Source organism: Dendrobates tinctorius, unplaced genomic scaffold (assembly GCF_039654945.1).
Source record: "Dendrobates tinctorius isolate UK_male_01 unplaced genomic scaffold, ASM3965494v1 ptg000173l, whole genome shotgun sequence".
In the NCBI taxonomy this organism is placed as follows: domain Eukaryota; kingdom Metazoa; phylum Chordata; class Amphibia; order Anura; family Dendrobatidae; genus Dendrobates; species Dendrobates tinctorius.
In genome coordinates, this window is record NW_027361840.1 from 10592091 (window position 1) to 10603898 (window position 11808).

Sequence of the window (11808 nt, forward strand, 5' to 3'; positions counted from 1 at the left end):
AAATAACAGCAGCCATGGGATCTCCTAAGCAGCTGCCGAGCACTCTGAAAATGGTGGAGGCCCACAAAGCAGGAGGAAGCTATAAGAAGATAGCAAAGTGTTTTCAAGTTGCCTTTTCCTCAGTTTGAAATGTAATTAAGAGATGGCAGTTACCAGGAACAGTGGAGGTCAAGATAACGTCTGGAAGACCAAGAAAAATTTTCAGTGACAGCTGCTCATAGGATTGCTAGACAGGTAAATTGGAAGCCCTGTTTGACTGGAAAAGACAAAAAGATTTAACAGCTTCTGGAGTTGTGGTAGATTGTTCTAATGTTCAGAGACACCTGCACAAATATGGCCTTCAAGGAAGAGTCATCATAAGAAAACCTCTCCTGATGCATTTTGGAAACAAGTCCTGTGGATCGATGAAGTTAAAATAGAACTCTGTGGCCACAATGATCAAAGGTATGTGTGGAGAAAAATTTCAAGAAAAGAAAATCTCACCAACCACTAAGCATTGGGGTGGATCAATCATGCTTTGGGTTGTTTTGCAGTCAACTGTACGGGGCACATTTCACGGGTAGAGAGAATGGATTCAATTAAATTTCAACAAATTCTTGATGTAAACATAACACCATCTGTAAAAATGCTGAAGGTGAAAAGAGGAAGAGGAAGAGGATGGCTGCTACAAATAATGACCCAAAACACACGTCACAATCCACTATAGCTCTCAAAAGGCGCAAGCTGAAGGTCTTACAATGGCCCTCACAGTCCCCTGATTTGAAAATGATTGAAAATCTGTAGCTAAACCTCAAAATAGCAGAGGATGGAAGACGGGCCAGGAATCTCACAGAACTGGAGGAATTGTCTAAGGAAGAATGGAGGAAAATCCCTCAAACAAGAACTGAAAGACTTTTGGCTGGCTACAAAAGCGTTTACAAATTGTGATACTTCAAAAGGGGGAGGTACTAGGTACTAACCATGCGTGGTGCCCAAACTTTTGCATGGGCCCATTTTCCTTTTCGTAATTTTTAAAATGTGGCTCACCCAGCGATTAGCACAGGGGTCATGGGTTCAAATCCCACCGAGGATGACATCTGCAAGGAGTTTGTATTATTATCCTCCAAAGACATACTGATCGAGAATCTAGATTGTGAGCCACAATGGGCACAGTGCCGATAATACCTGTAACGCGCTATGGAATTAATGGTGCTATATAAGAAAAATATTCAGAAATGAGAGTCCTCAGTGGTTGATACCTTTTAATGGCTAACTGAAAAGATGGTAACATGTTATGAATGAGTCACCGTAGGAGGCAAAAACAGAAACACTAGCTAAGTCCAGAAAACCAGAGAAGTTGGCAGCAGTAGCCGTGGGGGGTTCCTACAGTGCCCTAGACCCCTCGATCACAGCCGGAGAACTACATAGCCTAAAGACAGAAAGGGAAATCTAAACTGCCCCAGAGCAGACCCCAAAGCAATAGGCAGCCCCCAACATATAATGACGGTGAAGCAAGATGAAAAAACACTCACACAGATAGAAAGATAGGCTGAGCAAATGATGGGGCCCAAGCTAACTAGATAGGACAGGATAGAAAAGCTGCTGTCTGTAATCCGCCAAAACAAGAGCCAACAGCTGATAGGGAAAAAAGCCCTGAAGACGCTAGGCTTCAAAAAGACTATATCAGTACTCAGGTATTTTCTGAAGACAGAGCAAAAAGGAATTCAGCTCAACCCAGCAGGGAATGGCAGAAATCAAGGAAAACAATGCAAAACAAAACCAAAACACAAATGCAAAAAGTAGAGCAGAAAACTTAGCTTTTGAGGAGCAAGAATCAGACTGGTTTCCTAGAATCCCTCAGAGAGATCACCAGCAAGGCAGAAGGGCGTCGGCTGCCTTATATCCAGTCCTCAATTCCAGCCACCCAGTCATCATCTAGCTGCCCAGGTGTTTGGTAATCAGCCTCACTACCTTCCTTCACCAGAGGAGGGAGTTCATCAGACCTCAACGGTGAAGGGAAAAATGAACTCACAACAGTACCTCCCCTTTGAGGAGGGGTCACCGAACCCTCATCCATGCCACCAGGGCGATCCGGGTGAGCCCGATGAAAGGCACGCACCAATCTTTCGGCATGAATATCAGAGGCAGAGACCCAGGAATTATCCTCCTGACCATAACCCTTCCACTTAACCAAATACTGGAGTCTCCGTCTAGCCAGACGGGAATCCAGTATCTTCTCTACCTCATATTCCATGTTACCTTCAACCAATACAGGGTCAGGAGGTGCCACCCCAGGAACTACTGGTTCAACAAACCTCTTCAACAAGGACTTATGAAACACATTATGAATTTTAAATGTGACAGGAAGAGCCAACCGAAAAGAGACCCGATTAATAATCTCCAAAATCTTGTAAGGTCCAATAAATCTAGGCTTAAACTTAGGAGAAGCCACCTTCATAGCGATATTTTTTGATGATAACCAAACCATATCACCAACCTTAAACTGGGGACTAATGGTCCTATGTCGGTTGGAAAACCGCTGGGCCTTTTCCTGGGAGAGAGAAAACTTATCCACCACTTGGTCCCAGATCTGGTGCATTCTCTCCACCACAGTGTCAACACCTGGGCAGGCAGAAGGCTCCACCTGCCCTGAAGAAAATCGAGGATGAAACCCAAAGTTACAAAAAAAAGGTGACATCAAAGTGGCAGAACTAGCTCTATTATTTAAAGCAAATTCGGCCAAGGGCAAAAATGAAACCCAATCATCCTGATCGGCAGAAATAAAACATCTCAAATACGACTCCAAAGTCTGGTTTGTTCTCTCCGTCTGCCCATTGGTCTTAGGGTGAAACGCAGAGGAGAAGGACAACTGAATTCCCAGCTTGGAAAAGAAAATCGTCCAAAATCTAGACACAAACTGAACTCCTCTGTCAGATACAATGTTCTCAGGAATCCCGTGCAAGCGAACCACCTGTTGCAAAAACAGGGGCACCAACTCAGAGGAAGATGGCAACTTAGGGAGTGGTACAAGATGAACCATCTTAGAGAACCTATCACAAATCACCCAAATAACAGTCATTCTCTGAGAGACAGGCATATCAGAGATGAAATCCATTGAAATATGGGTCCATGGCCTCTTGAACCGGCAAAGGCATCAACAACCCACTAGAGCGAGAACAAGGTTTAGACCGGGAGCAAGTCCCACAGGACTGCACAAAATTCCTGACATCACGAGACAAGGCGGGCCACCAAAAAGACCGACTCACCAGATCTCTAGTACCAAAAATACCTGGATGACCAGCCAAAGCAGAGCAATGAACTTCAGACATCACTCTCTTCTTCCACTGGTCAGGAACATACAACTTTCCACTGGGACAACGCTCAGGTTTGTCCTCCTGGAAGCTCCTAGAGAGAGCGTCAACCTTGACATTCTTAGTGCCAGGAAGAAAAGAGACCACAAAATCAAAACGTGTAAAAAACAAGGCCCACCTAGCCTGTCTAGGGTTCAAGCGTTTGGCTGACTCCAGGTAAATCAAATTCTTGTGGTCAGTGAGGACCACGACTTGATGTTTAGCTCTCTCCAACCAATGTCTCCACTCCTCAAATGCCCATTTCTTGGCTAACAGTTCCCGATTCCCCACATCATAGATACGTTCAGATGCAGAGAACTTTCGGGAAAAGAAAGCACAGGGATTCATTTTAGATGTTACAGGATCCTTTTGGGACAAAACAGCTCCTGCACCAATCTCAGAAGTGTCCACCTCTACCAGGAACTGGAGTGAGACATCAGGTTGCCGCAAAACCGGGGCAGAAGTGAATCTTCGCTTCAGCTCCTGAAAGGAAGAAACAGCCTCCGGAGACCAATTCAACACATCAGCACCCTTCTTAGTCAGATCAGTCAATGGCTTGGCAATACTAGAAAATTTTGCTATAAATTTCCGATAAAAATTAGCAAAACCCAAAAACTTCTGGAGGGCCTTCAAAGAAGTGGGCTGAACCCAATCATAAATGGCCTGTACCTTGGCCGGGTCCATTTCAATAGTTGACGGAGACAAAATAAATCCCAAAAAATAAATCCTCTGTACCCCAAAAAGGCATTTCGATCCTCTGACATACAGGGAATTCTCCCTCAAGATCCGGAACACAGTCCGAACATGTTCCACATGAGAATCCCAATCCTTGGAGAAGATCAAAATATCAACCAGATAGATAATCAAAAATTTATCCACAAAGTCTCGGAAAATATCGTTCATGAAGCACTGGAAGACAGAAGGGGCATTAGTGAGCCCAAAAGGCATCACCAGGTACTCAAAATGTCCCTCCGGAGTATTAAACGCCATCTTCCATTCATCCCCATGCTTAATGCAGATAAGATTATACGCCCCCCTGAGGTCAAGCTTGGTAAACCAGCAAGCACCTTTAACTCTGGAGAATAGATCCGAAATCAGGGGTAACGGATACTGATATTTAATAGTAATTTTGTTGAGGGCACGATAATCAATACAAGGCCTTAATGAACCATCCTTTTTGGACACAAAAAAAACCCCAGCACCTAAGGGTGAGAGGATGGTCTAATATGACCCTTCTCCAATGCCTTCTTAATATAAGATCGCATAGCCTCGTGCTCGGGTACAGATAAATTGAAGAGCCGACCCTTGGGAAATTTACACCCCGGGCTCAGTTCAATTGCACAGTCATAATGTCATGATCTGACAGTTTTAAATTGCACTGGGTGAACTTTTTTTACTTTGGAAAGTTCCAAGGTGTCTTGACTGTCCCCGGTGGTGGTTTTGATATTGCACTTTAGGTTTTTGTGCACTTAATCATGTATTAGGTGTGACACCCTATAAAGGTGTGCTAGGGGTGTGCAATCACTGCCTGTGATATTGTGAGTTTGTGTTCACTCTGAGTTGGAGAGCCTGGAGGAAGGATGGAGCTGGTGAGGAGTCCTGCGCAGCTTAGCCAGGGGGGATGTGTTTCAGCTATGGTGTCTGGACGAAGGGCTGGCATGGCGTGGTGGAGTCGCAGTGATGGTGTCAGCGGGAAGTGTCTGCATGGGCTGGTGGAGTGGCGACTATGGAGAGTGGCACTCACCATGTGGGACTTGGCTGCTGAACTGGACTCAAGCATGCTCGACTTCGGGTCAGAAGCTGAACTCATCCTTGGGACTCTGGTTCTAAGCAGCTGCAACTGGTGGTGGACTCTGCTCCAAGGCTGCACTAAGGTGAAGGATCCTGTTATGGTGATGGATCCGGGTGGAGGAGAAGACGCACGCAGGTGGTGGGCTCTGTTGCTAGGAGCGCACGCAACAGAGCAAAGCTAAGTGGTGTTTCCCCTGTATTGTCTCTTTCCTCATGTGTGTTATTAGTGCAGTGGTGGGATTAGTCTCCGCACCGACCCATTCCCTAGTGAGGGTTTAGGGTCAGGGTGAGCAAGGGCGTTAAGGTACGCGTGCGGCGACAGGTGCGGAGCCTGTTTAGGGAATGTAAGGAGTGCAGGGACACTGGCTCAGGGGAGCTTAGGAGGTTTCCATGTCCCCATTCCCTATCGCAGGGCCCACCATTGTTAAAGTTTCCCAGGTTCCCCCTTTATTATTTGATTATTGTATGTATAACGTGTAATACCTAAATTCCCCAGGTGGAGGCGGCGTATCCACCTGCACGTTTTATTATTTAAATGCGCCCCACTGGAGGCGGTGTATCCAGGGTCACGTGTGTTATGGGTCCGCCTTGCGGAAACATCTGCGTCCTGACACACGTGATCATGACATTATCACAGGCCCTTCAGTTTTTTTTCTGGTGAGCTTTGGCCATGTGGAGACCGCTGAGTAATTGCTGCCGGGCCTCACTGATGTGAGTGGGGAGCGGCTAGGTGTTTAGAGCCGCTGCAGCAGCAGTTATCACGGTCTGGGGCCTCTGCTCAGGTAACCAGGAAATCAAAATGGCGTCTTTGGCAAATTGCGGGTCTGGCAAAAGCCCCTGGAGTCGCTGCTGGGGAGCGGGACTTGCTCATGCACGTGGGCGTACCCAGGCAGGTGGGAGGAATGGTGCCCCACGGAGCTGCTTGGTGTTCCCCGAGGTGAAGGGGTGCGTTCCAGTGATGAGCAGACTGATGTAGAGTCCGCGGGGTTTACGCCAAATCTTCAAATACCACCGTAGAAGCCGCCCCTCCTGGCCGTGTGGAGGCGGCCAGTGAGTGTATATTTCCTCCATATGCATTCCCTCTCCTCCTGGTGTGAGCAGCAGGTGTGCTGCGGGGGAGTAGGGACAAATCTCAACCCTCGCCATTGGCCAACCCTGGAGGCGCGGGCCTCGTAGTGAAGGGGTTGGAGGGTGGTGACCCCTTGGTGATTTGCGGGGGTGTGAGTGTGGTGATGCAGGGGGACGCCTCTGCTGTCTAGTTCAGAGTGAGTTCACCAATTATGACAAACGAATGTATGCAATAAACGTTCAGGTCCGGACCTGTGTGTGAATGAGCGTGTATGTGTGCCACCAAAAAACATCTTGTGGAAGTGTGTTGTGGAGCCTGATCAGCTCATAACAAACAAACATACACATACATAAACTCGTTCCCCAGGTCGGCGCTGTGGAGATGAGTGGTGCCTCCAATATGAACTTTATTGCCAATACCAGCGGTGTGTTTGTCATAAACCTGAAATGTCAGGTAGTGGTGGGGTGAACTCAGGATCTGGGCGTCCCCGCTGTGGGTGTTTCCCTAATGAGGGGTGGTCTTGAGGGTCCAGAGGCCCCTCATTAAGGAGGGGGTACTGTCATGATCTGACAGTTTTAAATTGCACTGGGTGAACTTTTTTTACTTTGGAAAGTTCCAAGGTGTCTTGACTGTCCCCGGTGGTGGTTTTGATATTGCACTTTAGGTTTTTGTGCACTTAATCATGTATCAGGTGTGACACCCTATAAAGGTGTGTTAGGGGTGTGCAATCACTGCCTGTGATATTGTGAGTTTGTGTTCACTCTGAGTTGGAGAGCCTGGAGGAAGGATGGAGCTGGTGAGGAGTCCTGCGCAGCTTAGCCAGGGGGGATGTGTTTCAGCTATGGTGTCTGGACGAAGGGCTGGCATGGCGTGGTGGAGTCGCAGTGATGGTGTCAGCGGGAAGTGTCTGCATGGGCTGGTGGAGTGGCGACTATGGAGAGTGGCACTCACCATGTGGGACTTGGCTGCTGAACTGGACTCAAGCATGCTCGACTTCGGGTCAGAAGCTGAACTCATCCTTGGGACTCTGGTTCTAAGCAGCTGCAACTGGTGGTGGACTCTGCTCCAAGGCTGCACTAAGGTGAAGGATCCTGTTATGGTGATGGATCCGGGTGGAGGAGAAGACGCACGCAGGTGGTGGGCTCTGTTGCTAGGAGCGCACGCAACAGAGCAAAGCTAAGTGGTGTTTCCCCTGTATTGTCTCTTTCCTCATGTGTGTTATTAGTGCAGTGGTGGGATTAGTCTCCGCACCGACCCATTCCCTAGTGAGGGTTTAGGGTCAGGGTGAGCAAGGGCGTTAAGGTACGCGTGCGGCGACAGGTGCGGAGCCTGTTTAGGGAATGTAAGGAGTGCAGGGACACTGGCTCAGGGGAGCTTAGGAGGTCTCCATGTCCCCATTCCCTATCGCAGGGCCCACCATTGTTAAAGTTTCCCAGGTTCCCCCTTTATTATTTGATTATTGTATGTATAACGTGTAATACCTAAATTCGCCAGGTGGAGGCGGCGTATCCACCTGCACGTTTTATTATTTAAATGCGCCCCACTGGAGGCGGTGTATCCAGGGTCACGTGTGTTATGGGTCCGCCTTGCGGAAACATCTGCGTCCTGACACACGTGATCATGACACATAACTCCTATGAGGAGGCAAAGACGCAGACTCATTCTCACTAAATACATCATAAAAATCTGCCAAATAGTCAGGAACATCATGCGACTGAGGAGAGGTGGAAAAAAACGGAGCCTCACTAAGGGCACACCGACAACCCCAACTCACCACAGACACAGATTTCCAATCCAAAACTGGATTATGAATTTGCAACCAGGGAAACCCCAGAACAATGGTATCATGCAAATTATGCAACACCAAAAATCTGCAATTTTCTTGATGGTCTGGGGCGACCCGCATTACCACCTGGGTCCAAAACTGAGGTTTATTTTTCGCCAAAGGAGTAGCATCAATCCCCCTCAAAGGGATAGGCGTCCGCAGAGGTGTCATAGGAAATCCACAACGTTTAGCAAAATCCAAGTCCATTAGGTTCAAGGCTGCTCCCGAATCCACAAAAGCCTTGGTGGAAAATGTGGACAGGGAGCAGATCAGAGCAATTGCCAGAAGAAACTTAGGTTGAACACCACCCACAGAAAACGTGTGTGCAAAACGTTTCTCTCGTTTAGGACAGACAGAAATAATATGCGAGGCATCTCCACAAAAAAAACACAGCTTATTACGCCTTCTGAACTCCTGACGTTGCTCCCTGGACAAAACTCTATCACATTGCATAGGTTCAGACATTTGTTCAACAGGTGGCAACACCTCTCGTGCAGTCCTGCGTTCACGTAAACGCCGATCAACCTGAATGGCTAATGACATAGAATCGTCAAGACCAGAGGGAACAGGAAATCCCACCATAGTGTCTTTTACGGCTTCTGACAAACCCTTCCGAAAGAGAGCTGCCAAGTCATTATCATTCCAGGTAGTAAGGACCGCCCACTTTCGGAATTTTTGACAGTACAATTCTGCAGAATCTCGACCCTGGCTCAATGCCAACAGGGTCTTTTTAGCCTGATCAATAGCATTAGGTTCGTCATACAACAACCCCAAGGCTTGAAAAAATGCGTTCACATTAGTCAGAATAGGATCATCTGGTTTCAAAGAAAACGCCCAATCCTGGGGATCGCCACGCAGCAAAGAGATGACAATTTTAACCTGCTGCGCGGAGCTCCCTGACGAGTTAGGCTTCAAGGCAAAAAATAATTTACAATTATTTTTGAAATTCAAAAATTTAGACCGATCCCCAAAAAACACATCAGGAGTAGGGAATCTTTGGTTCAGCTGCATGTGAATGAGCAAGGTAGGCGGAAATTCCCCGCACTTCCGCAGCGAGCTGCTCCACACGATCAGACAATTGCTTTATCTCCATTGAGAGAAAAAAAAATTCCTCCTACGGCCTCAGAGATATAGAGGAAAAAATATACACACTTTTTTTTTTTTTTTACAATTCTTTCCTGCTATTGAGTACCCTAGGATCTGCGGTATGGCTGGTGATTCTGTTATGAATGAGTCACCGTAGGAGGCAAAAACAGAAATACTAGCTAAGTCCAGAAAAACAGAGAAGTTGGCAGCTATCGGATTGCAGACCCCTGAACCTATCAACAACAACTAGCAGTAGCCGTGGGGGGTTCCTACGGTGCCCTAGACCCCTCGATTACAGCCGAGAACTACATAGCCTAAAGACAGAAAGGGAAATCTAAACTGCCCCAGAGCAGACCCCAAAGCAATAGGCAGCCCCCAACATATAATGACGGTGAAGCAAGATGAAAAAACACTCACACAGATAGAAAGATAGGCTGAGCAAATGATGGGGCCCAAGCTAACTAGATAGGACAGGATAGAAAAGCTGCTGTCTGTAATCCGCCAAAACAAGAGCCAACAGCTGATAGGGAAAAAAGCCCTGAAGACGCTAGGCTTCAAAAAGACTATATCAGTACTCAGGTATTTTCTGAAGACAGAGCAAAAAGGAATTCAGCTCATCCCAGCATGGAATGGCAGAAATCAAGGAAAACAATGCAAAACAAAACCAAAACACAAATGCAAAAAGTAGAGCAGAAAACTTAGCTTTTGAGGAGCAGGAATCAGACTGGTCTCCTAGAATCCCTCAGAGAGATCACCAGCAAGGCAGAAGGGTGTCGGCTGCCTGATATCCAGTCCTCAATTCCAGCCACCCAGTCATCATCTAGCTGCCCAGGTGTTTGGTAATCAGCCTCACTACCTTCCTTCACCAGAGGAGGGAGTTCATCAGACCTCAACGGTGAAGGGAAAAATGAACTCACAACAGTATCACATTGCAGCTTTTGAGTCTCCTCCGGTCTCTTCATCAGACATAGAATAATACACAATCTGAAGAGTCACATTATACACAACAGTGCACAGAAATAATGTAGTAGATAAGACAAGTGAAGGGAAGCAGAACTTTCAATGTGGGAGAAGGATAAACAATGGTGGCCGTAAATATTGGAACAGTTCTTAGAAAAGGAGTTTGAAAGTTTTATTGTCCCTTAATTGAGGTCTGGTCCATGGTCCTGATGCCCCCACAAGGTCTTATGAGCAAAGTCCTTAGTTGATGTAGAAATACATAAATCACATTCATTCCTGCACCAAATGTGTCAAAGGTTGTCAGAAGATTATGCTCCAAGATACTTCTGTCTCTCTGAGAGTTGAAGAGACCGGAGTAGGTTGGAAATCTGCAATGTGTTACCATCTTTTCAGTTCGCCATTAAAACATAACCACTGAGGACGCTCAAATCGAAACATTTTTCTAACTACTGGCTAACACGGTATGAAGGTATTATCTTTCCTGTGGTGCTATACATGTGAGTAAAATAAATAAAATGTAAAAGATTAATATATATAATTTTTTTTCTTTTTTGCCGAAAATACAAAGGAAATGTGTCATCTTTAACTTTAGCCCTTTTAGACATTGTTTCATCTTCAGCTTACTTAACTGTTCTCAGTAACAGTAATTTTGACTAGGGTTGCCCAAACTTTTACATGCCACTGTATAAGGTCCATCGACAAACACTACACACGACTATACACAACACTATAGGTTAGAGAAGGAATATATACCAGCTTTGACCACCTTCATATCGCATCAATAAACTATGTTGATTTTATAAAACACATCCCATTACAGTGCAACAATAGGAGACATCTGGAAGGGGGCAAATACTTTTGCACAGACCTTGATTTTCTTACAGCCAGGCACACTATATAAATACCTACACATTGGAATCATTCCCTTAGATCTATGGGTTTGGGTCATTGTGTGGCTTTGTACAGGGCACTTACCGACCAGCAGCACCTGGGCGCAGAGGCGTATAAGCGCTGGCAGCGGAGCTGGCTTCATCTGAGAGGCTGCAGCAGACAGGACTAATGGCAGGAAATGAACTGCTCAAGTACTATATACTTTCACTTCTTTCAGTCTTTATGTAGGTAGGCGAGCAGAGATGCAGAGTAAATCATGGTGGGTGCATCCCAGTAGCCTGTTCTGCTAAAAAGAAACAAGACGGATTGTAGACTACCTCATATGTTCCTGGCAAACTTTACTTGATATTTTTTGTGTTTATTCACCATAAAAATGCTGCAAAATTTGGGGAAAAAAATTAACAAGTTTTCAAAAAGTTACATTTTCTGCTATTGATATGCCACACAAGTAGTTACATGGCGTTGTTCCTTTTCAACTTTTTTTTTTATTTTTAGCTCCACTGCTCAGGTCTTTGTTGACCAGCTGCAGCGGGTGAGGTCATATTGATGGTTCTGCGGCTCGGGTGGTTTATATACATATATATCAGATCAGAGCCTCTTTGCTCTGCTTTTTGTACAGGGCTGCTATATCAATGAACAGCCTTTTGCCAAATAAAGGATAGAAAAGAAAAACGGGGAAGGGAAACTGTTTGCAAGTATGTGTAAGTAAGCACTGAGTTGAACCTTGTAGAAATGGTGCACCCCTCGCAAGGATACCAATTCTTTAGTAGAGGGAATAATTGCTTAAAACCATGCACTAATGCTCCATTAGAAATAAATTCTATCCCACTGCTCTGCCACCAATTTGTCACGTGCCC

At 46.1% G+C, this 11808-nt stretch overlaps 1 long non-coding RNA gene across 1 annotated transcript in view; it reads right to left on the bottom strand.

The window, feature by feature from the left end:
* The window catches only part of LOC141054066 (uncharacterized), a 36056-nt gene extending 24935 nt beyond the window's left edge, over positions 1–11121 (bottom strand). The window contains exon 1 of the long non-coding RNA XR_012221338.1: positions 11036–11121. This is a non-coding gene — a long non-coding RNA (uncharacterized lncRNA). The remainder of the gene's footprint in view (positions 1–11035) is intronic.
* Between the last annotated feature and the right edge of the window lie 687 nt (positions 11122–11808).